Here is a 27,475-nt window from a genome sequence, read left to right as displayed (position 1 = left end):
CCATACGGGTTGTGTCATCTGCATATCTGAGGTTATTGATATTTCTCCCGGCAATCTTGATTCCAGCTTGTGTTTCCTCAAGTCCAGCATTTCTCATGATGTACTCTGCATAGAAGTTAAATAAGCAGGGTGACAATATACAGCCTTGACGTACTCCTTTTCCTATTTGGAACCAGCCTGTTGTTCATCTCCAGTTCTAACTGTTGCTTCCTGGCCAGCATACAGATTTCTCAAGAGGCAGGTTAGGTGGTTTGGTATTGCTACTCCTGCTTTCTTTTGGTCTCTATTTGCATGGAATATCTTTTTCCAGCCCTTCACTTTCAGTCTGTATGTGTCCCCTGTTTTGAGGTGGGTCTCTTGTAGACAACATACATAGGGGTCTTGTTTTTGTATCTATTCAGCCAGTCTTTGTCTTTTGGTTGGGGCATTCAACCCATTTACGTTTAAGGTAATTATTGTAAGTATTATCCCGTTGCCATTTACTTTATTGTTTTGGGTTCAAGCTTATACACCCTTTTTGTGTTTCCTGTCTAGATAATATCCTTTAACATTTCTTGGAGAGCTGGTTTGGTGGTGCTGAATTCTCTTAGCTTTTGCTTGTCTGTAAAGCTTTTGATTTCTCCTTCATATTTGAATGAGATCCTTGCTGGGGTACAGTAAGCTGCACTGTAGCTTATTTTTTTTTCATCACTTTAAGTATGTCTTGCCATTCCCTCCTGGCCTGAAGAGTTTCTATTGAAAGATCTGCAGTTATCCTTATGGGAATCCCCTTGTGTGTTATTTGTTGTTTTTCCCTTGTTCCTTTTAATATTTGTTCTTAGTGTTTGATCTTTGTTAATTTGATTAATATGTGTCTTGGGGTGTTTCACCTTGGGCTTATCCTGTTTGGGACTCTCTGGGTTTCTTGGACTTGGGTGATTATTTCCTTCCCCATTTTAGGGAAGTTTTCAACTATTATCTCCTCAAGTGTTTTATCATGGTCTTTCTTTTTGTCTTCTTCTTCTGGGACTCCTATGATTCGAATGTTGGGGCATTTAATATTGTCCTGGAGGTCTCTGAGATTGTCCTCATTTCTTTTAATTCGTTTTTCTTTTTTCCTCTCTGATTCATTTATTTTTACTATTCAATCTTCTACTTCACTAATCCTATCTTCTGCCTCCGTTATTCTACTATTTGTTGCCTCCAGAGTGTTTTTGATCTCATTTATTGCATTATTCATTATATATTGACTCTTTTTTATTTCTTCTAGGTGCTTGTTAAACATTTCTTGCATCTTCTCAATCCTTGTCTCCAGGCTATTTATCTGTGATTCCATTTTGATTTCAAGATTTTGGATCATTTTCAGTGTTATTATTTGGAATTCTTTACCAGGTAGATTCCCTATCTCTTCCTCTTTTGTTTAGTTTGGTGGGCATTTATCCTGTTCCTTTACCTGCTGGGTTTTCCTCTGTCTCTTCATCTTGTTTATATTCCTGCATTTGGGGTGGCTTTTCTGTATTCTGGAAGTTTGTGGAGTTCTCTTTATTGTGGAGGTTCCTCGCTGTGGGTGGGGTTGGACGGGTGGCTTGCCAAGGTTTCCTGGTTAGGGAAGCTTGTGTCGGTGTTCTGGTGGGTGGAGCTGGATTTCTTCTCTCTGGAGTGCAATGAAGTGTCCAGTAATGAGTTATGAGATGTCAATGGGTTTGGAATAACTTTGGGCAGCCTGTATATTGAAGCTCAGGGCTGTGTTCCTGTGTTGCTGGAGAATTTGCATTGTATGCCTTGCTCTGGAACTTGTTGGCCCTTGGGTGGTGCTTGGTTTCAGTGTAGGTATGGAGGCATTTGATGAGCTCCTGTTAGTTAATGTTCCTTGGAGTCAAGAGTTCTCTGGTGTTCTCAGGATTTGGACTTAAGCCTCCTGCTTCTGGTTTTCAGTCTCATTTTTACAGTAGTCTCAAGACTTCTCCATCTATACAGCACTGTTGATAAAACATCTAGGTTAAAAATGAAAAGTTTCTCCAAAGTGAGGGACACCCAGAGAGGTTCACAGAGTTACATGGAGAAGAGAAGAGGGAGGAGGGAGTTAGAGGTGACCCAAATGAGATGAGGTGGAATCAAAAGAGGAGAGAGCAAGCTAGCCAGTAATCACTTCCTTATGTGCGCTCCACAGTCTGGACCGCCCAGAGATGTTCACAGAGTTACACAGAGAAGAGAAGAAGGAGGAAGGAGACAGAGGTAGCCAGGAGGATAAAGGGGGGAATAAAAGGAGAGAGACAGATCCAGCCAGTAATCAGTTCCCTAAGTGTTCTCCACCATCTGGAACACACAAAGAGATTCACAGAGTTGGGTAGAGAAGAGAAGGGGGAGGGAGGAGATAGAGGCGACCTGGTGGAGAAAAAGGAGAGTTCAAAGAGGGAGAGAGCAGTCAAGCCAGTAATCTTGCTCCCAAGTAAAAATGGGTAGTGAAGATTGGGTTCTTAAAAGTACAAAATTGATAACAAATACCAAAAAGCAAAGATTAAAAATCTAGAGTATAGGTTGGATTTTCAAAGATACATTATTTTTTAAAAAAGGAAAAAAAAAGTCACAAAAATTATAAAAGAAATATATATATATGAAGTTTGCTTTAAAAATAGGGTCTTTTTTTTGCAAAGTAATAGTAGGTTATAAAAATGAAAATTAAAGGAATAATAGAGGACTTAAAATTTTTTTTAATTTAAAAAAAGAATGATTGTAAAAATAGTAAAAATATATCTAGGACTTTCTCTGGTGGTGTTGTGGGTGCAGTGTGAATCAGTTCATTTTTGGATAGTTCCTTGGTCCGGATTGTATTTCTCAAGATCTGTAGGCCCCTTCCTATGTAGTCGGTACTAACTACAGGGTTTTAATCTATTGCACCTGTCACTTCCAAGGCGGTTCCCTCTGTTTTAGCTTCTTCTGTTTCCTGGTCTCTTCAGTGTCTGATTTCTGCCCTAACACAAGGGGGGTGGTGGTGGACACTTTTTTAGGCTCACTTGTTCAGTCGGGCTATGGGGAGGGAGGGACACTGCAAACAAATAACACTGGTGTGTGCTCGCAGTGACTCAGCCACACTAGGCCTGCTCCCGCTCACGGCGCGTGTGCCCACACTGCTCAGGCTCTACGTTGCTCCACCAGGAACCGTCTGAGGCCGGCCCTGAGCTGCATACACCTCCCAGGTCTAAGCCGCTCAGGTTCAGGCACTCAGGAAGTCCTCAGAGGTGCAGACTCGGTTGGGCCTGCGTTTTGTGCCCTTCCCAAGTCAAAATGGCACCCCACTCCAGTATTCTTGCCTGGAGAATCCCATGGACAGAGGAGCCTAGTGGGCTACAGTCCATGGGGTCGCAAAGAGTCGGACACAACTGAGCAACTTCACTTTCACTTTCAGGTCTGAGCAGCTCAGGTGATGAGGTGTTCGGTGAGCGTGGTCGCTGCAATTTATCACCTCCCCCGTCCCTGCCGCTTGGTTTTCTGGGTGTACAACCAGCGCACCTTCTCAGGCTGATGTTGACTATCCAGAACCCCAAGAAGTCTTAGCAAAGAAGCCTGCTTGCAGTTTGGTAGATAATGTCTCTCTGGGGCTGCGATTGCCCCCTTCCGGCTCTGGCTGCCTGTCACCGGAGGGGGTGGTCTGCAGCTGACTAGCTCTGTACAGTCTTGTTCTGTGAGTGGGCGAGGCAGTGTCTTAAGTTAGGGCTTTTCGCATAGTAGCTATCCCACAGTCTGGTTTGCTATCCCAAGTTAGTTCCCTCAGATTGCCCTCGGGGCATTCAGGCCTGGTCCTTACTCTAAGCAATGCAGCCCCTGCCTCCCTGCCCAGCCCCTGCTTGCTAGTGGTGGGTGCGGGTGTCTGCGCTGCTTCTCCACTGGGGGAGTTACCGTTGGGCACATAATCTGTGGGTTTTAATTATTTATTTATTTTTCCTCCCAGTTACGTTGCTCTCTGTGGTTCCAAGGCTCGCCACAGACTCGGCAGTGAGAGTGTTTCCTGGTGTTTGGAAACTTCTCTCTTTCTAAGACTCCCTTCCCAGGACGGAGCTCTGTCCCTACCTCTTTTGTCTTTTTTTGTCTTTTATATGTTTTCCTACCTCCTTTTGAAGACAGTGGGCTGCTCTTCTGGGTGCCTGATGTCCTCTGCCAGCATTCAGAAGTTGTTTTGTGGAATTTACTCAGCGTTTAAATGTTCTTTTGATGAATTTGTGGGGGATAAAGTGGTCTCCCCATCCTATTCCTCCACCATCTTAGGACCGCCACCCTCACTTGGGTTTTTAAAGGACAAGGACTAATTTTGAATGTAAAACAACTTTTGAATTTGCAATAAGAATTAGGGGAAAATATAAACATTCATTTAATTAAAATACAGTTGTGATCATTTTTAGGGTCTGAGTTGGCTTTTGACATCTAAACCTCACTTGCCCAGTCACTCAAGTTAGGTGAACTTATGGTCATTCTTGATCAACATTTAGGAAAAAAACAGAACAACGATAGTCACTACTAGGTCCCAAGTACTGTACTTTACTCTTTTTTAATCCTCATTTACTGAGTTCTCACAGCAGTCTTGAGATGGGAACTCCTTTTTAGCAGATAAATCTAAACATGGAAGGCCTGATTCAGTTCAGTTCAGTTCAGTTGCTCAGTTATGTCTGACCCTTTGTGACCCCATGGACTGCAGCATGCCAGGCCTCCCTGTCCATCACCAACTCCCAGAGTTAACTCAAACTCATGTCCATTGAGTCGGTGATGCCATCCAACCATCTCATTCTCTGTCATCCCCTTCTCCTCCCACCTTCAATCTTCCCCAGCATCGGGGTCTTTTCAAATGAGTCAGTTCTTCGAATCAGGTGGTCAAAGTATTGGAGTTTCAGCTTCAGCATCAGTCTTTCCAATGAATATTCAGGACTGATTTCCTTTAGGGTGGACTGGTTGGATCTCCTTGCTGGCCCTAGCTTTGAAGCCAACATGGCACAACTGCACTCATCTCATGTAAGGTTCAAAATTTTCCAGTCCATGGGGTTGCAAAGAGTCAGACAAGACTGAGGGACTGAACTGACTGAAGGCAATGTCCTTCCACGTCTCTGGCTGCTGTGTGTTTAACAGTAACTGAGGACTCGTGACTTAAATGACAGAGCAAAAAAGATTAGCACCACCTCATCCACTCTCCTTCCATCTGCCCAGTGTCAACACGACAGAGCTTGTAGAAAACCGGTCTCAGATCATGGACTCACAAATGACTTCTCTAAATTAATAGTTTTGAGAGCCTGTATCTGTGGATACTCTTCACACTCTTTGTTGTTGGTGTTCAGCCGCTCAGTCGTGTCCAGCTCTCTGCAACCCTATGGACCACAGCCTGCCAGGCTCCTCTGTCCTCCACTGTCTCCCGGAATTTGTTCAGACTCATGTCCATTGAGTCAGTGATGCCATCCAACCATCACATCCTTTGCCATCTCATCATACTCTTGGTCTCATGCAATTCTCTTTCTTTCTGGCACTCACCATCTTTCTAGTAAGTAGTGCCCTAGGTAATTGTTCTCATTGCAAAGAGTTATCTCTCAGATAGATTTATGTCCTTCTTTCTCCCAAATCATAAGGCTATAATGACCCAAAATCATCTTTGCTTCTTAGAATTGCCTTTATATTTTTTTCCACTGAAAACAGATATACTAAAAAGCAAACAAACAAACGGCTAATCCTAGGTTTGGCACACACTTCCATGAGAATAAGAACCTCTCTATTGATTCACAAACTACTGTCAGCATAAATTCTCAATTCCCATTTAAGGGAAAATTCAAATTCCTGTTTCACCTTTGGATAGATTTTAACTTAATTTACTTCCATATTGGGATTGTTATCTTGAAGAACAACAACAAACATCAACTCCTAAGAATTAAGGGTTCTTGTTGCATTTGAAATAATAAGGAAATATGATTCCAAAATGAGCTAAAATTGAAAACTTAATTATTATTCTTAACTAGCACCTCACCCATCACTGATTGCCTCTTAAAAAAAAAAAAGATTTAAAAAATACAACATTGCCACCTAGTGCTCTGGATAAAAATTATGAAAGTTGAAGGCTGGCAGAAATTCCACCTTAAATCCTATCTTCACTGAGAGAATCTAATAACTACATATACACATAAATAAATAGGAAAATCGCAAATGGTAACGCCACTTACAGCATCAAGGTGTAGGCCAGACTGAATCAACCAGTAAGCCTTTGCAGGCGACAAATGGCATTTTTGCTGATAGGTTTGCTAATTTCAAAGTGTACTTATTGCCTCCCAAATAGACTTCCTGCCCACGCTCCCTCCAAAAATAGTCCAAGCTGTCTATATTCACAGGGTAGAATATGAAACAGTAACATTGTGGAGCTTAGGAGAGCCTTGGAGGACAGCTCACCCATTTATACTTTTATGGATGAGGACACTCAGTTCCAGCAAGACGCTATTGCTGTCATTCAATCACTTAGGCGTGTCCTACTCTTTGCGACTCCATGGACTGCAGCCTGCCAGGCTCCTCTGTCCTTCACTATCTCCCAGAGTTTGTTCAAACTCAAGTCCATTGAGTTGGTGATACCATCTAACCATCTCATCGTCTGTTGACTCCTTCTGTGCCCCCTTCTCCTCCTACCCTCAGTCTTTCCCAACATCAGGGTCTTTTTCAGCAGGTAAACCCACACCTTCAGCCTTGGTGGTCTTGGACCACTGGCCCTGTCTCAGGGGTGTCCATCTACTCAGCTTTCATCCTTTTTTTTGCCAAGATCAGTCACTGAGTCAAAATGGATGAGATTTGAATTAAGTATTTTGTTAACTGTATTATGCTAACATTGATGCCTTAGTTTTCATAACTGTTCTAACAGTATGCAAGATGTTCACATTAAGGGGAGTGGGGTTAAAGGATATACAGAAACCCTTTTCTGCAAGCTTGAAAGCAGATCAAAATTTAAAGATTCTTTAAAAGGAAGTTCAAGCACCATTGAGTGAATAGTTGGAAGGAACGACCCTCCGCCCATTACAGTGCCATTGTTGCTTTGTTTATTTTAAAATCTGGTACTGAATAGGATCGTGTGGGCACAAAAGCCTTTCTCAATCCCCTGCTTCTCCCCACCCAGCTTTCTTGATTACAGGAAATAGGCTGCATTCAGCCTCTAGGACCTTCCCTGAATTCCAAAGAGCAGGTTCAAACAGTTGCTAATAAGAGAAGGGAGGGGATGCAGAGACAAGGGAGGAGCAGTCAAGAAACAATAGTGCAGCCTTGGGGCAGGTCCTGGTTCCCCCTCAAGGGACACACACAACAGTACCTTAGAGTTGCTCTGCAGACACTGAAACCCCACCAGGTGGGAGAAGTTAACTGTCCACTGCCCACAAGCAAGGAGACCCCAGACCTGTTGGAACCAGAAGGCTGATGATGCTTACTCCCACTTACCTCACCACCCGCCAATCAGAAGAAAGTCCAGAGCTGACCACCCCCTCTGAACCTTGGCTATGACACTCCTCGCTACCCATCCAAGGCAAGACACAGTTTTGTAGGGCTTTAGCCTCTGTGGCCCCCTTTGCCTGGCAAAGCAATAAAGTTATTCTTTTCGACTTCACCCTTCATTTAAAACTCTGTCTCCGAGAATTAAACCTGTATTGGTGTACAGAGGCTGGATTCAACTTCAAACTTAGCTTGAAAACTTGACTTTGAACCATGTGTGTGCTTTAGTTGCTCATTGATGCCCAACTCTTCTGTGGCCCTATGGACTGTAGCCTACCAGGCTCCTTCCTCTGTCCATGAGATTTCCGAGGCAAGAATACTGGAATAGGTAGACATTCTCTTCTCCAAGGGAATCTTTCCAACCCAGGTATCCCACACTGCAGGCAGATTCTTTACCATCTGAGCCACCAGGGAAGCCCTTGAACTACATAGTCCTAAAGAAAACACACTTCCAGGTACAGTCTGAGTCCTCAATTAGGAGACACTCTCACAATTCCTGCTCTCAGGCTGTGGCATCCACCAGTCATGCAATTACCATCTGCTCACATCCATCTTTCCCTTCTGTGAGTTGTGTTCTCTGCTCCCTGTTTTATTGGTCTCCTAATTTCACAATAGACTGAGGGGCCAAATCCCATTTCATGGCTTGCCATGCAGGCTACTAATGTCTTCTTTTCTTGTGCCTAATTCTAGCCAACCACAAAACAGCAATTTCCTCCCAGAAGGGGAGACTAGTGCAAAGGTAATTCTCTCCTCCTGTGTCAGAGATACAAGCAGTTAAGGGGTGTGAGTTACCACGATTCAGACACTCACACTACAGGAAGAAGAATATTGTATTGCACACCTGCAGTGTTTACCCCGGGGAGCTGACTCCTCTAAGAGGCCTTCCAGAGAGTATCACCTTCACCTAACATTTCTTTTCATTCTCTCTTTTTTTTTTTTTGGTAGTTTCTCAGTTATGTTTCTGTTAGCTAGTTAGAAAAGGAGTCCAGAATGGTGGTGGCTAAAAGGCAAGGAAGGGAAAAGCCCATGAAAGTTGAACAAAGGAAGGTCCAAGAATTGGAGTGAGAACCTCAGGAAAAACAAACAGCACTCCTGGCTAGCCCAATTTACATAGGGCAGGCCCAGGGGGAGGAGAAAAACATAAAAAGAGGAACCAAAATTGGGCCGGGGCCTCTCTTCTCTTCACATCTTTTGGTTCATCATGCGCTCGTGCCTGGAGAATGTACTTTCCTTTACTTTCTAAGTAAAACTGATCCGTAACACGAAGCTGTAAGACTGGTCCGTCTGAAAGCTGTAACGCTGTTCCGTCCAAGGGCTGTAATGCTGGTCCATTGCTTCAAATTTTTGTTTCAATGAGACAGAATTGAGGAAATTACAAACTCCCTGACATGACATTTCCATTCTAGAGAGTATGGAATTACTCCCTGTTATGAAACATGAAGCCATTAGCACCTTATAATTCTTTTTGTTTTCTCTTCCCAGCCTTGTAAATTTTTATTTTTATGTTGTCAAGATTTAGAACTTGTTGCCTAACATTTCTGAAGGAACTCCGCAGCGCACCTGGGGAAGGAAGGTGAGGAGTCTCAGGGCAGAAGCAAGAGGATATAAGATTTAAGGAAGCAGATACCCACACACCAGCTTGCACACAGATTTGATTTTACCAAGCATTTTCGACTAATTGGGCTTCCCAGGTGGCTCAGTGGTAAAGAATCTGCCTGCCAACGCAGGACACTCAAGAGACGAAGTTTCGATACTTGGGTCAAGAAGATGCCCTTGAAAAGGAAATGGCAACGCACTCCAGTATTCTTGCCTGGGAAATCCCACGGACAGAGGAGCCTGGCAGGCTACAGTCCATGGGGTTGCAAAGAGTTGGACACAACTGAGCACACACACATTTCCCACTTATTATCTCATTTGACACAGAAAAACTTTGCAGTGTATCAGGCTTTTTATCCCTGTTGTTCAGATAAGAAGACAGACCTTGAGAGAATCTTCAGTGCATTTAAGAAGGTTCCTCGGAACAAAAAGCAAGTTAATGTGGAGCCAGGACCAGCCTCTGTTATGACACAGTCTGGACTTTTTCCATCACTAATTTCTGTTGTTTTCTTTCTTAAAGAGGCCATCTCCATCTGCCCACAATAAGATCCAGGTGCCCACAACGCCAGCCCTCTGCTGAGTGGAAGCCGCCTCCAACCGCCCACCCCTTTCTGCAGGCCCCTTGGCCAGAGCCTCTCGGGCCACAGTGAGCACGGCTGGCCATGTGCTCAGAGAAACTACACACCTGGAAGCAGAGCCGAATGAAACCAGATCTGAATCCTGGCAACAGAGATGCCTGCCCTACTAGCTTTCCTACTGATGCTGACTAAGGTTGCTCTCTCATACAAAAGGTGAATTACAGGGACTTTCCCGGCAGTCCAGTGGTTAAGACTCTGCTTCCAATGCATGGGGTGCAGGTTTGATCCCTGCTCAGGGAGCTAAGAGCCCACCTGCTGTGTAGTACCACCAAAAAAATTAAGGAATTTTTTAAATCATCATATAATGATTTTTTAAAAAGATGAACTGCAAATCACATCATTTTTACCAGTCAAATATATGCAGCCCCATAAGATGAAAAGCTCCACAACCACTTCATCCCCATCCTTAGACTGTGCCAATGAGTGGGTAAAAGGGGTCCTTTGGATGGAGGTGTAAATCCATGTAATTTAAAGAAACCCATTGAAGGCACAGTACCACCCCAACCACCAAGGAAAGAGCATGAGAAATAAGGTGTTGCCCCTGGATCTCAGATGAGAAATGAGACAGACTTAAATGAGACAGACTTCCTGGGGTCACAAGGGGGAGAACCCTGGATTTAAAGAGAATCCTGGGTTTAAGTCCAACTACAAACCCACAGGCTCTCCTGGGCTCAACTCTGTCTCCTCCAAGGCGCCCTTTACCCCCCGAGACTGGTGGCAAAGCTGAATGGAGACCATTTCCAAAGACAGAGGACAAAAACCACTGTTTGGGCTAAAACCATTAACATATGCTCATCCTTACTGGAGCCTGTCTCCCCAGATCATATATCTTGCCATGTTTGTGTAGATACCAGTGTAGATACCAGTGTTTGTGTAGATACGCCAAAGCATGGGAGCAAGGGAACGACTCGGAGATGCACAAAAGACAAGAGCTGCCCTTATTCACTCCATGGCAGATGGTAAATGGCATTTCTCACCTACAATTCTTATAGGCAAGCCGAGGGCTGAGGCAATGACTGTCTCATACATCTGGCCTGCACTGCTCCGGGGCTCGCTATAAACGCCTTTCAATTTGAACGCACCAGTGAAAGCAGGTGCGCAGGAAGAGAAATGGGTGATTTTATGGGACTTTTAAAGTGCTGTGCTCTTTGTTTCTAGAGTTATTGTCTCTGTTCCAACTCTTCCTGTAGGTTGGGCTTCTCGATGTTTCATGATGAAGAAACATGTGGTTCATGATGAAGAAACAGGTGGTTCTAGTATGAATACTAATGATGTCTGATTGAACGCTGGTTCATTTTTGAGATAACCAGCTAGTGATTTTGATTTTAAAATGGGTATGCAAATAATTAGAGGCTTCCCAAGTGTCGCTAGTGGTAAAGAACCCGCCTGCCAATGCAAGAGACATAAGAGACTTGTGTTTGATCCCTGGCTCAGGAAGATCCCCTGGAGGATAGCAACTCACTCCAGTATTCTCGCCTGGAGAATCCCATGGACAGAGGGGCCTGGCGGGCTACAGTCCATCGGGTCACCCAGAGTTGGACACAACTGAAGTGACTTAGCACACACTCACACATACAAATAATTATATACATCACAGGGAAAGGAACACAATGTGTGTTTTAAATTTTTTATGTTAACAATCACTGAATAAAAGCAAAGTGAGAAGTACCCTTTCTCTGTGCCTTAGAGATACGCAAGCTCACCTCTTTGAGGACAAGTGGGACACTATGAGCAAACTTGAAATCAGAAAACACAGGAAACCTCTCATAAAATTAGCAGATGTTTTCAGGTAATTCTCAGTGATAAGGAGCGAAATTAAAGAAATGGGATTGCCTCGTGGTGGCAGAACTTAAAATTGGCAGAAGCTTTCAGGAGGATGGTTTGGCAGGATGTCTCAGTACCCTTATAACTGCTCTTCCTCTGCAGTGAGTCATGTCTGTTTGAAGAAATAATCTAGAGAAATAATCCTGGATGTAGGGAAAGGCTCTAGACACAGTAGTGCTCATCTCAGCATTCTTTATCCTAAGGGGAATATTAGAAATGAATGAGCAGGTATGGGAGAGAGACATCATCAAAATGGTGGAATAAGTATTTTCTAAAAATCTTCTCCCCAAAGAATACCAATTTAAAAAAAAAAACACTTTTTATTTTGTACTGGGGTATAGCCGACTAACGATGCTGTGATAGTTTCAGGTGAACAGCAAAAGGACTAGCCATACATGTGTATGTATCCACTCTCCCCAAACTCCCCTCCCCTCCAGACTGCCACATAACATTGAGCAGAATTCCATGTGCTATACAGTAGGTCCTTGTTGGTTATCCATTTTAAATATAAAAGTGTTGAACACCAATTTTAATAATTACTCACCAGTGAGACAACTTTTGTGGAAGTGCAGAAGGGTTCCAACATGCCATTGGCACAAACACTGAGTGCCTTGGGCACACTAGTAAGAACAGTATCACTTTACCAAGTCACGCCTTCCCCAAGGGGCACAGTTCAGGGCCAGGACTGAGGTCCATGATCTTTCTCAGGGGAAAAGGGAGAGGAGATGAGTGAATGCCTTTCTTCCAGGTCAATGCACATGACTGCTATAAAGGCCCATTTCGTCCATGTCCCTTGCAGAACACCACAGTGTGAGGCATGATGGGGGGTGAAGAGTGGTTGGGAAGACAGCAGCCAGAGCTCTCAGAGAGCAGGAGCAGACCCTGCTCTTCACTTCATCATCTCCAACAGGAAGACTCCCACGAGCCACAAGGGACACCCTGCCTGCAACCTCCTCCCACCCCCGCTGGTCCACAAGCACCTCCACGTGCCACACCCTGTGGCTGGCTCCCTGGATGTGCCTCCAAGGAAGGAAAGTATGAGCCTCTGCAGATGGCTGGTGAGCACAGGTAGAAAGCCAGTCAGGCTCTGCAAGATTGGAAGAAACACACACACGCTTGAGCAGTTGGCACCACCAGAAGGGAAGCATGAAGTTCAATTTTGCAGGATCTAAAGATACATGTGTGCTAAATCGTTCAGTGACGTCCGACTCTTTGCAGCTCCATGGACTATAGCCCACAAGGTTCCTCTGTCCACAGGATTTCCCAAGCAAGAATCCTGGATTGGGTTGCCATTTCCTTCTCCAAGGGAGCTTCCCCACCCAGAGATTGAACCCAGGTCTCCTGCACTGGCAGGCAGGTTCTTTACCACTATGTCACCTGGAAAGCCCAAAGAATACAATTCTAAGAATTCCCTCGAAAAGGAAACAAGAAGTGTGAAGCAAGGATATCCATAGAAAAGACTGAGAAATCTCAGAATCCTGAGCAAAACTGATGGAAGGTGTTAGTCTTCTGAAGCCAGTGAGTAGAGACGAGGAGGTGACTCTTCAAAGGCAAAGACAGCTCTTTTTGCTGCATCTACTGTGAGAATGAAGACCATTCTCAGCAATCAGACTGTTGACATCCCAGAAAATGTCGACATTAACTTGAAGGGACGGACAGTTATTGTGAAGGGCCCCAGAGGCACCCTGCGGAGGGACTTCAGTCACATCAATGTAGAACTCAGTCTCCTTGGAAAGAAAAAGAGGCTCCGTGTTGACAAATGGTGGGGAAACAGAAAGGAACTGGCCACTGTTTGCACAGTCTGTAGTCACGTACAGAGCATGATCAAGGGTGTTACACTGGGCTTCCGTTACAAGATGAGGTCAGTGTATGCCCACTTCCCCATCAACGTTGTTATTCAGGAGAATGGTTCTCTTGTGGAAATCCAAAATTTGGGGGGTGAAAAATACATACGCAGGGTTTGAATGAGGCCAGATGATGTCTGTTCAGTGTCTCAAGCCCAGAAAGATGAGTTGATTCTTGAAGGAAATGATGCTGAACTTGTGTCAAATTCAGCTGCTTTGATTCAGCAAGCCACCACAGTTAAAAACAAGGATATCAGAAAATTTTTGAATGGTATCTATGTTTCTGAAAAAGGAACAGTTCAGCAGGCTGATGAATAAGATCTCAGTGATCCTGCTGTAGAAACAACAAGATAGCAGATGGTTCTATGGACTCAGTTGTGATCTTTTAAAGAGACAATAAAAACTCTTGATTTGAGAAAAAAAATAAAAAACAAATGCAAAGACAGCAACACAGAATTCAAGGAGCAAGGAAAAACAAGGAAACATGACACCACCAAAGAAACACAATCCTAAGGAAACGGAGATCTGTGACTTGCCAGATAAATAATTTAAAATAGTTGTTTTAAGAAAGCTCGGGGTGCTACAAGAAAACTCAAAAAGACAGTCCAAAATCAAGGAGTTGATACACACACAAAATGAGATACTTAACTGAAAGATAGAAATTATAAAAAAGAAGTAAACAGAAATTCTGGAGCTTGGAAACTACAGGGAATAAAGTGAAAAAATGCCCTAGGGAGCAACAGCAGACCTGATCAAGTAGAAGAAAAAAACCTTGAGAAGTCAAAAACAGGTCACTGGAAATTATCCATTCAGAAGAAAACAAAGGAAATAAAAGAATGGGCAGAGGCAGAAGAAAGTATACATGAACCATGGGAGACAATTAAAAGAAACAGTCTCAGTTACTGAAGTCCCAGAAAGAGAAGACAGGAAGCTTATTTAAAATATTAATTCTTGCTAAGTCACTTCAGTCGTGTCCGACTCTGTGCGACCCCATAAACGGCAGCCCACCAGGCTCTGCTGTCCCTGGGATTCTCCAGGCAAGAACACTGGAGTGGGTTGCCATTTCCTTCTCCAATGCATGAAAGTGAAAAGTCAAAGTGAAGTCACTGAGTCGTGTCCAACTCTCAGTGACCCCATGGACTTCAGCCTACCAGGCTCCTCCATCCATGGGATTTTCCAGGCAAGAGTACTGGAGTGGGGTGCCAACTTCCCAAACCCGTGGAGAGATTTGGACATTCAAGTTCATGAAATTCATAGTTCCCAAAAAAAGTCTATTTCAAGATAGCACTGGATTCCCAGATGACTCAGTGGTAAAGAATCCACCTGCCAATGCAGGAGACTCAGGTTCAATCCCTGGGTTGGTAAGATCCCTTGGAGAAGGAAATGGTAATCCACTCTAGTATTCTTGTCTGGGAAATCCCATGGACAGAGGAGCCTTGTGGGCTGTAGTTCATGGAGTCACAAAAAGTCAGACACGACTGAGCATGCATGGCAGGGGCAAGGGAGCATTAATAAAAATCAAAGAATTTTAGAAGCAGCAAAAGAAAAATTCCTCATATGTAAGGAAAATGTGATAAGGCTCCAATTAGATTTCTCAGCTGAAACTCTGCAACCTGGAGACGGCAAAATAACATACTCAAAATGCAGAAAGGGAAGAAGGTCCAACCAAGAATACTTTACCCAGAAGATGTGTACTTCAGAAAAAAGGAGAAAGAAAGACTTTCCCAGACAAACAAAAGCTGAGGGAGTTCATCACCACTAGTCCTGCTTCACAAGAAGCGTTGGAAAGAGTTCTTCAAGCTGAAGTGAGCAGATGCTAATTACTAACATGAAAATGTAAAACCCACTGGTAAAGGTGAGTATACAGCTAAATTCTAAACCTGCAATACTGAGTATGAAAACACAGCTGGATTAAAGGTAAAGGAGCAGGCAGTGACAATGGCTGGGCTAAGCAGATCAACTGCAGATGCAGAGATGGGCTGCAAAGGAGGGATATCACTAAAAGCCTGCGAGACAAAAGGCACGACAAACCAACCAGAAACCCAGATGGTATTTCACGCATGGGGTTTGTAAGGAAGTAGACAACTGTCATTACTCACAAGACCTCTCTAATAGTCCATATGGTATAGTGCGTAAGTATTTTCAGTGAGGGTACTGTATTTACAGAGACAACTCCAGACGTGAACATAGCAAGCCACTGAAACAGGAAGAAGCAACTGCTACAGATCTAACTTCAAAGTCATCCCTTGCTGCTTCCTGGAGTCTTGCATCAGTTGGACCAACCACTAAAATGAATATGGGCAAGAGTGAGTCAAAAAATTCAAATTTTGCAACTGTAGGAACTGGTTCAGAAGACTGAGTGAACACCGTTGAGTTTGTTCCAGAGCAGCCCTATTGTGGCCGGACTGCCCCTTCCTCCACTGAAGCCCCCCTGCAGGGCTCAGTGACCAAGGAAGACTTGGAGAAGGAGCAAAGTGCAGTGGAGACCAAGAAGCAGCTCTCGCCCTATGCCACGGTGGGGGATTGCCACCATGGGGAGAACTGCGGTTATCTGCAAGGAGACGCGTGTGATATGTGTGAGCTGCAGGACCTCCATCCTGTGGATGCTGCCCAGAGGTCACAGCATATAAAATCCTGCATCAAGGCCAACAAGAAGGACATGGAGCTCTTGTTCACGGTGCAGCACAGCAAGGACATGGTGTGTGGCATCTGCATGGAGGTAGTCTACAAAAAAGCCAACCCCAGAGAGTGCCACTTCGGGATCCTCTCCAACTGCAGCCACACCTACTGTCTCAAGTGTATTTGCAAGTGGAGGAGTGCTAAGCAATTTGAAAGCAAGATCATAAAGTCCTGCCCAGAATGCTGCATCACGTCTAACTTTGTCATTCCAAGTGAGTACTGGGTGGAGGAGAAAGAAGAGAAGCAGAAACTCATTCAGAAATTCAAGGAGGCAATGAGCAACAAGGTGGGCAGGTATTTTGATGAAGGCCGTGGGAGCTGCCCATTTGGAGGGAACTGTTTTTACAAGCATGTGTACCATGATGTGGAGAAGGAAATGGCAACCCACTCCAGTATTCTTGCCTGGAGAATCCCAGGGACAGAGGAGCCTGGTGGGCTGCCGTCTATGGGGTCTCACAGAGTCGGACACGACTGACGCAACTTAGCAGCAGCAGCAGCACCCTGATGGCCATAGAGAGGAGTCACAGAGACAGAAAGTGGGAACAGCAAGCAGATACCGGACCCAACAAAGGAACCGCTTCTGGGAGCTCATCGAGGAACTAGAACGGCAACACTTTTGACAACAAAGAGGAGGTTGTCACCTTCGAGCTGGGCGAGATGTTGCTTATGGTTTTAGCTGCAGGGGGGGACAATGACCTGACAGACTCTGAAGATGAGTGGCACTTGTTTCACAATGAGCTGGAAGATTTTTATGACTTGGATCTATAGCAGCTCAGCGGGGTGCATGAACCAATCCGCCGAGCCTCAGACAGTAGTGGGTCTCCCGGGGCGGTGGCCATGCCCGGGCCGCTCTCCTAGGCAGGCCTCTCAACCCCAGGTGCTGTAGTAGTCATTTTTACCCAGGGCCTGTCTTCTCAACCCCTCACCCTTCCCCAAAGAGTATGTTGTTTTCTCTGTTTAAAAAAGTTACAAAAATAAATCTGAAAGTTAGTTCTTTTGTAACATGAAATTAACTGTCTAGACAGTGTAGGTTTGTCCCTTCCTGTTTTCCACCAGATCCACATAGTTCGAGGGGAGTGTTTCTAGATTTCCAGGACTCATTGTTGAGGACCCCGGGTTCAGAAGTAACAGCAATGGCCCCTGCTTTGGGGGTCCAGGAATCAGGGAGATGGGTGAAGGATCTGAACTGTACCAAGGAGCCACCTTCTGCTCTAAACTTGGGAGGTGGGTACTTGGTTTCTGATGAAATCAGCACATCTGTGTTTTCTGTCTGGTCCCTGTCCTGTCTTCCACTCCCCACCCCCCAACTCCTCACACCCCCCCCCCACCTCTGCGCACTCGCCCTGTGGTTTTGGTCTCTTGTTTCATTGCACACAAGTAATACTACTGGGTAACCAGAACCAGGTGTGAATGTATTTGAGATTTCTACCTTGTCTATAGTGATAGGAAAATTGTAAAAGAACACGTATAAAAGACGGGAGTGGAAGAAAATAACGCAGAGTTGGAAACTGACTCCCTGAGGCTGATGGACTTGGGATGTGCGAGTGTGACTGCATGACAAGCTTCCCATTCTTGCATAGGCACAGTGTTTGTAGCCTTAGTGAAAAATCTCGGTTTAGTGGTTTCAGCCTCATGGGGCAAATAGATCTTAAAGAACAAAGCAGTTTATTGGTAGCTGTTAATAGAGCAGAGCTAGCTTTTTCTGTATAAATAGAGAAACGGGCTTAGCCATCGAAGTGTAAAACTATCTGCTTATCCCACGTATTAATACAACCTAGGGCTTGGGTCCACAGTTGTGTTTAATGTTGTCTGATCTCCAAGACTTCCCAGTCCAAGCACTTTTTGACAAACCTTTGTCCTCATTTGAGGGTTTCTTCTCTGTTTTTTGTGTTCCTTTTTTTGTGGATATTTGCCTCATTCCATCCCCAACCTTTTCTGCAAGACAGTGTGATTCAAATCTATGTTCTAAGGTGTTTCCTGTAGTGGAGTCATTGGTTGGCAGTATAGTAAGTCAGGCTTTTCCACTAAAAGGGAAAACAGAGGGTGGTAATCCACAAGATAAGCTAATGTTAAAATATTAGGAGAATCCCTCGATCAGAAATTTTAGCTTTGCATTTTGTTGCTCTCTTTCCCAAAAATAACTTGGAGGTGCCCCGGATGTGTCCATCTACTGCTCTGATGCCTCGGATATCATTCATTATTTTCATGTTAAGACAAAAAAATAAAAACAGTAATTGTTGCAGAGGTCTTTGTATTTTGCAGCTACCCTTTTGTAAGAGGCACTTTTCCCAAATAAAACAATTTCTAACCCTCCCCCCCGCTGCCCCCAAAAAGGAAAGGAACAGAGAAAAACATGCCACACTAAGTGAAAGAAAGAGGAGTGGGCAACTCAGTTTAAGACAGAGTGGACTTCAGAGCAAAGAAAGAAAATTATCAGCTTAGACAGAGGGATTACAATGGCAAAAGGGGTCAGTTCTTCCAGAAGATACGACAATATTTCAGTTCAGTTCAGTTGCTCAGTCGTGTCCGACTCTTTGTGACCCCATGGACTGCAGCACACCAGGCCTCCCTGTCCATCACCAACACACAGAGCTTGCTCAAACTCATGTCCATCGAGTCGGTGATGCCATCCAACCATCTCATCCTCTGTCATACTCTCCTCCTCCTGCCTTTAATCTTTCTCAGCATCAGAGTCTTTTCCAATGAGTCAGTTCTTCACATCAGGTGGCCAAAGTATTGGAGTTTCAGCTTCAGCATCAGTCCTTTCAAAGAATAGTCAGGACAGATTTCCTTTAGGATTGACTGGCTTGATCTCCTCCTTGCAGTCCAAGGGACTCTCGAGAGTCTTCTCCAACACCACAGTTCAAAAGCAGTAATTCTTCAGCACTCAGCTTTCTTTATAGTCCAACTCTCACATCCATACATGACCACTGGAAAAATCATAGCTTTGACTAGACAGAACTTTGTTGGTAAAGTAATGTCTCTGCTTTTTCATATGCTGCCTAGTTGGTCACAGCTTTTCTTCCAAGGAGTAAGCATCTTTTAATTTCATGGCTGCAGTCATCATCTGCAGCGATTTTGGAGTCCAAGAAAATAAAATCTGTCTCTGTTTCCATTGTTTCGCCATCTATTTGCCATGAAGTGTTGGGACCGATGCCATGATCTTTGTTTTTTGAATGTTGAGTTTTAAGCCAGCTTTTTCATTCTCCTCTTTCACTTTCATCAAGAAGTTCTTTAGTTCCTGTTCACTTTCTGCCATAAGGGTGGTGCCATCTGCATATCCAAGGTTACTGATACTTCTCTCAGCAATTTTGATTCTAGCTTGTGCTTCTTCCAGCCCAGCATTTCACATGATGTACTCTGCCTATAAGTTAAATAAGGAGGGTGACAATACACAGCCTTGATGTACTCCTTTCCCAATTTGGAACCAGTCTGTTGTTCCACATCTGGTTCTAACTGTTGCTTCTTGACCTGCACATAGATTTCTCAGATGACAGGTCAGGTGGTCTGGTATTCCCATCTCTTTCAGAATTTTCCACAGTTTATTGTGATCCACACAGTCAAAGGCTTTGGCATACTCAATAAAGCAGAAGTAGATATCTTTCTGGAATTCTCTTGCTTTTTCTATGATCCAAGGGATGTTGGCAATTTGATCTCTGGTTCGTCTGCCTTTTCTAAACCCAGCTCAAACATCTGGAAGTTCATGGTTCCCATACTGTTGAAGCCTGTCTTGAGGAATTTTGAGCATTACTTAACTAGCATGTGAGATGAGTGCAATTGTTTGGTAGTTTGAGCATTCTTTGGCATTGCCCTTCTTTGATATTGGAATGAAAACTGACCTTTTCCAGTCCTGTGGCCATTGCTGAGTTTTCCAAATTGGCTGGTATATTGAGTGCAATACTTTCACAGCATTATCTTTGAGGATTTGAAATAGCTCAACTGGAATTCCATCACCTCCACTAGCTTTGTTCAGAGTGAAGCTTCCTAAGGCCCACTTGACTTCACATTCCAGGATGTCTGGCTCTGGGTGAGTGATCACACCATCATGGTTATCTGGATCATGAAGATCTTTTTTGTACAGTTCTTCTGTGTATCTTGCCACCTTTTCTTAATATCTTCTGCTTCTGTTAGGTCCATACCATTTCTGTCCTTTATCGAGCCCATCTTTGCATGAAATGTTCCCTTGGTATCTCTAATTTTCTTGAAGAGATATCTAGTCTTTCCCATTCTACTGTCTTCCTCTATTTCTTTGCATTTAATCACTGAGGAAGATTTTCTTATCTCTCCTTGCCATTCTTTGGAAATCTGCATTCAAATGGTTGTATCTTTCCTTTTCTCCTTGCCTTTAGCTTATCTTCTTTTCTCAGCTATTGTAAGGCTTCCTCAGACAACCATTTCGCCATTCCACATTTCTTTTGGGGGGGTTGGTTTTGATCACGCCTCCTGTACAGGGTACAAACATCTGTCCATAGTTCATCAGGCACTCTGTCTATCAGATCTAATCCCTTGATCTATTTGTCACTTCCACTGTATAACTGTAAGGGATTTGATTTAGGTCATACCTGAATGGTCTAGTGGTTTTCCCTACTTTCTTCAATTTAAGTCTGAACTTGACAATAAGGAGTTCATGATCTGAGCCACAGTTATCTCCCAGTCTTGTTTTTGCTGACTGTGTAGAGCTTCTCCATCTTTGGCTGCAAAGAATATAATCAATCTGATTATATTTAATCAATCTGGTGATGTCCACGTGTAGAGTCTTCTCTTGTGCTGTTGGAAGAAGGTGTTTGCTATGACCAGTGTGTTCTCTTGGCAAAACCCTTAGCCTTTGCTGTGCTTCATTTTGTACTCCAAGGCCAATTTGCCTGTTACTCCAGGTATCTCTTGACTTCCTACTTTTGCATTGCAGTCCCCTATCATGAAAAGGACATCTTTTTTAGATGTTAGTTCTAGAAAGTCTTGTAGGTTTTCATAGAACTGTTCAGTTTTAGCTTCTTCAGCATTAGTGGTTGGGGCATAGACTTGGATTACTTGGTACTGAATGGTTTGCCGTGGACACAACCAGAGATCATTCTGTTATTTTTAAGATTGTACCCAAGTACTACATTTCAGACTCTTGTTGACTATGAGGGCTACTCCATTTCTTCTAAGGGATTCTTGCCCACAGTAGTAGACATAATGGTCATCTGAATTAAATTCACCCATTCCAGTCCATTTTAGTTCACTGATTCCTAAAATGTCCATGTTCACTCTTGCCATCTCCTATTTGACCACTTCTAATTTACCTTGATTTATGGACCTAACATTCTAGGTTCCTATGCAGTATTGCTCTTTACAGCATTGGGCTTTACTTCCATCACCAGTCACATCCATAACTGGGTGTTGTTTTTGCTTTGGCTCTGTGCCTTCATTCTCTCTGGAGTTATTTCTCCACTCTCCTCCAGTAGTATATTGGGCACCTATCAACCTGGGGAGTTCATCTTTCAGTGTCCTATCTTTTTGCCTTTTCATACTGTTCATGGGGTTCTCAAGTCAAGAATACTGAAGTGGTTCGCCATTCCCTTCTCCAGTGGACCACGTTTTGTCAGAATTCTCCACCATGACCCATTCATCTTTGGTGGTCCTATAGGACATGGCTCATAGTTTCATTGGGTTAGACAAGGCTGTGGTCCATGTGATCAGTTTGATTAGTCTTCTGTGATTCTGGTTTTCATTCTGTCCATCCAATGACAGATGATAAGAGGCTTGTGGAAGCTTCCTGGTGGGAAAGACTGACTGGGGGAAACTGGATCTTGTTCTGATGGGTGGAGCCATGCTCAGTAAATCTTTAATCCAATTTTCTGTTGAAGGGCAGGGCTCTGTTCCTTCCCTGCTGTTTGACCTGAGGCCAAATTATGGAGGAAGTAATGAAGATAATGGTGACCTCCTTCAAAAGGTTCCACGTATGCACTGCCACATTCCGCATTCCAAGGCCAAATTTGCTTGTTACTCCAGGTGTTTCTTGACTTCCTACTTTTGCATTCCAGGCAGGGCAAAGACTAATAGACTTTTGCCAAGAAAATGCACTGGTCGTAGGAAACACCCTCTTCCAAAAACACAAGAGAAGACTCTACACATGGTCATCACCAGATGGGCAACACCGAAATCAGATTGATTATATTCTTTGCAGCCAAAGATGGAGAAGCTCTATACAGTCAACAAAAACAAGACCAGGAGCTGACTGTGGCTCAGATCATGAACTCCTTATTACCAAATTCAGACTCAAATGGAAGAAAGTAGGGGAAACCGCTAGACCATTCAGGCATGACCTAAATCAAATTCCTTATGATTATACAGTGGAAGTGAGAAATAGATTTAAGGGCCTAGATCTGATAGATAGAGTGCCTGATGAACTATGGAATCAGGTTCGTGACATTGTACAGGAGACAGGGATCAAGACCATCCCCATGGAAAAGAAATGCAAAAAAGCAAAATGGCTGTCTGGGGAGCCTTACAAATAGCTGTGAAAAGAAGAGAGGCGAAAAGAAAAGGAGAAAAGGGAAGATATAAGCATCTGAATGCAGAGTTCCAAAGAATAGCAAAAAGAGATAAGAAAGCCTTCCTCAGTTATCAATGCAAAGAAATAGAGGAAAACAACAGAGTGGGAAAGACTAGAGATCTCTTCAAGAAAATTAGAGATACCAAGGGAACATTTCATGCAAAGATGGGCTCGATAAAGGATAGAAATGGTATGGACCTAACAGAAGCAGAAGATATTAAGAAGAGGTGGCAAGAATACACAGAAGAACTGTACAAAAAAGATCTTCATGACCCAGACAATCATGATGGTGTGATCACTAATCTAGAGCCAGACATCCTGGAATGTGAAGTCAAGTGGGCCTTAGAAAGCATTGCTACGAACAAAACTAGTGGAGGTGATGGAATTCCAGTTGAGCTGTTTCAAATCCTGAAAGAAGTGCTGCACTCAATATGCCAGCCAATTTGGAAAACTCAGCAGTGACCACAGGACTGGAAAAGGTCAATTTTCATTCCAATATCAAAGAAGGGCAATGCCAAAGAATGCTCAAACTACCACACAATTGCACTCATCTCACATGCTGGTAAAGTAATGCTCAAAATTCTCCAAACCAGGCTTCAGCAATACATGAACCATGAACTTCCTGATGTTCAAGTTGGTCTTAGAAAAGGCAGAGGAACCAGAGATCAAATTGCCAACATCTGCTGGATCATGGAAAAAGCAAGAGAGTTCCAGAAAAACATCTTTCTGCTTTATTGGCTATGCCAAAGCCTTTGACTGTGTGGATCACAATAAACTGTGGAAAATTCTGAAAGAGATGGGAATACCAGACCATCTAACCTGCCTCTTGAGAAATCTGTATGCAGGTCAGGAAGCAACAGTTAGAACTGGACATGGAACAACACACGGGTTCCAAATAGCAAAAGCAGTATGTCAAGGCTATATATTGTCACCTTGCTTATTTAACTTCTATGCAGAGTACATCATGAGAAATGCTGGACTGGAAGAGGCACAAGCTGGAATCAAGATTGCTGGGAGAAATATCAATAACCTCAGATATGCAGATGACACCACCCTTATGGTAGAAAGTGAAGAGGAACTAAAAAGCCTCTTGATGAAAGTGAAAGAGGAGAGTGAAAAAGCTGCCTAAAGCTCAACATTCAGAAAATGAAGATCATGGCATCTGGTCCTATCACTTCATGGGAAATAGACGGGGAAACAGTGGAAACAGTATCAGACTTTATTTTGGGGGGCTCCAAAATCACTGCAGATGGTGATTACAGCCATGAAATTAAAAGACGCTTATTCCTTGGAAGGAAAGTTATGACCAACCTAGATAGTATATTCAAAAGCAGAGACATTACATTGCCGACTAAGGTCCGTCTAGTCAAGGCTATGGTTTTTCCTGTGGTCATGTATGGATGTGAGAGTTGGACTGTGAAGAAAGCTGAGCGCCAAAGAACTGATGCTTTTGAACTGTGGTGTTGGAGAAGACTCTTGAGAGTCCCTTGGACTGCAAGGAGATCCAACCAGTCCATTCTAAAGGAGATCAGCCGTGGGATTTCTTTGGAAGGAATGATGCTAAAGCTGAAACTCCAGTACTTTGGCCACCTCATGCAAAGAGTTGACTCATTGGAAAAGACTTTGATGCTGGGAGGGATTGGGGGCAGGAAGAGAAGGGGATGACAGAGGATGAGATGTCTGGATGGCATCACTGACTCGATGGACGTGAGTCTGAGTGAACTCCGGGAGTTGGTGATGTACAGGGAGGCCTGGCGTGCTGCGATTCATGGGGTCGCAAAAAGTCAGACATGACTGAGCGACTGAACTGAACTGATGCACTGCCACCCTCAGTGCCCCCCACTCTGCAGCAGGCCGCTGCCAACCCACGCCTCTGCCAGAGACTCCTGGACACTCATAGGCAAGTCTGAGTCAGTCTCTTGTGGGATCACTGCTCCTTTCTCCTGGGACCTGGTACACACAAGGGTTTTTTTTTTTTTTTTGCCCTCCAAGAGTCTGTTTCCCCAGTCCTGTGTAAGTTCTATAAGTTCTGTAATCAAATCCCACTGGCCTCCAGAGTCAAATTCTCTGGGAGTTTTCAGTCCCTTTGCCAGATCCCCAGGTTGGGAAATTTGTTGTGGGTGCTAGAACTTTTTTAACAGTGCGAGAATAATTGTTCTGCAGTATGTGGGCCGTCTGCTTGGTGGCTCTATTGTGGGGCTAATAGCAACTTCATCCAAGGGGCTTATGCCACAGGCTGTGTGACCCAGGTAGCTGCACCCAGAGCCCCTGCCTCTATGGCAGGCCACTGCTGACCCATACCTCCACAGAAAACTCAAACACAGATCTGCCTCAGCCTCTGTGGGGTCTCTGAGTCCTGGGATGCACAAGGTTTTGTTTGAAGCAAAACATAGTGCCTTTGTTTGTGTCTGACTCTTTGCCATCCCTTGGACTGTAGCCCATCAGGTTCCTCTGTTCACGGAATTTTCCAAGCAAGAATACTGGAGTAGGTTGCCATTCCCTTCTCCAGGGGATCTTCCTGACCCAGGGATCAAACCCAGGTCTCCTGTATTTCAGGCAGATTCTTTACCATCTGAGCCACTAGGGAAGCCCTTGACAATATTTAATCTGTGTGTGAAAGCACCCAAATCCATGAGGCTAGAACTGCAAGAAGAAACAGGTGAAGCCACTGTTACAGGCCAGAGAATTTAACTCCTTGCTAGCAGGCAGAAAATCAGGAAGGATCTGCATGGCAAAATACATTAACTGGACCAAACTGACATTTATAAAATACTTCGTCCAACAGCAGCATCATAAACATTCTTCTCAAGTTCACATGGGACATTCAACAATACATACCACATTCTGGGCCATAAAACCAACCTTAACAGATTTAAAAGAGTAAATATATCATACAAAGTGTGCTCTCGGACCATAATGGAACTAAAAGTCAATAACAGAATGAAAATCCCAAAATATTTGGAAATTAAATAACACACTTCTAAATAACAGAAGAATTTCAACAGGAATTCAAACACATTTTGAACTAAATGAGACTGAAACAGTCTATCAAAATTTGTGGGATGTAATGACAGAAGTGCTTAGAGGAAATTTTATAATATTGAATGCGTACATTAGCAGAGAAGAAAGATAACTCAGTAATTGAAGCTTTCACCTTAGGAAACTATACAAATCAGAAGAGATTCAATGCAAGTTTAAGTGGAAGAAAATAAAATTTTAAAATCGGAGCAGAAATCAATGAAATTGAAAACAAGAAAATAATGAAGATATCAATAAAAACAGAAGTTGTCTCTTTGTAAAAGTGAATAAGATGAGTAGACCTCTAGCCAAGTTAATGAAGAAAAAAGAGAAGACATAAGTTACTAGTATCAAAAATGAAAGAGATGTCTTTACTACCGACTTGATGGACATTAAAATGATAGTAACATTATACATAACTCTATATCCACAAATTTGGTAGCTTAAATGACATAGACTGAGTTCTTAAATGATATAATCTACCAAACTCACACAGGAGAAATAGATAATCTGAACATTTAATAAATTTTCAACACAGAAAGCTCCAGGTCCAGATGGGTTCACTGGTAAATTCTACCAAATATTTAAGAATCTATACAAACTACTATGTGGGAAATACGACAAGGATATATTCTACAACACAGGGAATAGGGGAATACAGCCAGCATTATAAGAACTATCAATAGAACATAAACTTAAAGAATTGTGAACCACTTACTGCACACCTGTGATTTAAATAATATTGAACATCAACTATGCATCGATTTTTTAATAAATAAAACTTAAAAATCATTCCAATGGGGTGGGGGCTGTATGATACTGTAATGGTCGCTACATGACATTACACACTTCTCACAGATCTACAGAATGTACATCACGAAGAGTGAACCCTGATGTAAACTCTGGACTCACGTTAATAAGGTGTCGGTGCTGGGCCATCCACTTTAACAAACACACCGCACCTGTGCTGGGGGTTACCTGGGGCCCCTGAGGGACTGTGCATGGTACCTACGTGAAAGAGCTCTACTTTCTGCCCGATTTTCCATAAACTTAAAACCACTCTTAAAAATAGCCTATTAATTTTTCCTTTTAAAACTGGAAAGGTGACCAAGTCCCGTCTGAACAGTAACCAGATGACCAAATACAGTATTTATTCCACTGGGCGAGGCCCAACAGGTAACGCCAGCTCTCTGCAGGGTAACCTTGGAGCTTGGGCTCCAAGTGGTCTCCAGCCCCTCCCCCCACCAGGTGACAGCCCAAGGGCACCCCTGCCCCCCGAAGGAGCCCCAAGTCAGCAGCATCTGCAAGCCTGGCAGCTGCTGGAATTTCAGGTTCAGCTTCCTTCTAGGTAGGGGCTGGGAGGCAGCTGGTACCAAGCCCTCAGGGGATGGGATCAGAGGGGAGACCTTCCTGTGGTCCTCGGTGCCCACCGACCTACTGGCTTCCTCCCAGCAGCTTCTCCTCCCACCAGTCTTAGCGTACACGGCTGCTCCACTTTCTCTAAGAGGAGGAGGATGACTCATTCTCCTGCTCCAGTGCCTTTCACGCTCAACAGTGATGCATCCATCCTTTCGTCTTATAGAGAAAATGGCACTGAGGCACAGCAGCAGCATCCCCTGACTCCCCACACAGGAACACAGCAGCACCTCACACACCCCGGCTTTGTTCCCTGAGCTGACAGTGAGGATACTGTCCATCTTCCCATCTGTGAGCAATGACCCCCTGGCCATTCACCCCATCAGCCAGTCTCCAGGACCTGTCCTCTCCAGGACGATCATGTGTGGGTATATGTAATACCTGTCTCTGCTGCAATTCACCCTCTTTAATCAGACACATCAACCAGCTTTAAATTAACCACCTCCTATTTCTCT

At 43.9% G+C, this 27,475-nt stretch overlaps 2 pseudogenes; both read left to right on the top strand.

The window, feature by feature from the left end:
• Nucleotides 1–13,091: 13,091 nt before the first annotated feature.
• Nucleotides 13,092–13,692, top strand: LOC138438116 (large ribosomal subunit protein uL6 pseudogene; annotated as a pseudogene).
• Nucleotides 13,693–15,200: 1,508 nt separating this feature from the next.
• LOC138436259 (E3 ubiquitin-protein ligase makorin-1 pseudogene) lies at nucleotides 15,201–16,819 on the top strand (annotated as a pseudogene).
• The last annotated feature ends 10,656 nt before the right edge of the window (nucleotides 16,820–27,475 follow it).

Source organism: Ovis canadensis, chromosome 3 (genome assembly GCF_042477335.2).
Source record: "Ovis canadensis isolate MfBH-ARS-UI-01 breed Bighorn chromosome 3, ARS-UI_OviCan_v2, whole genome shotgun sequence".
In the NCBI taxonomy this organism is placed as follows: domain Eukaryota; kingdom Metazoa; phylum Chordata; class Mammalia; order Artiodactyla; family Bovidae; genus Ovis; species Ovis canadensis.
This window is presented reverse-complemented; position numbering and strand designations above follow the sequence as displayed.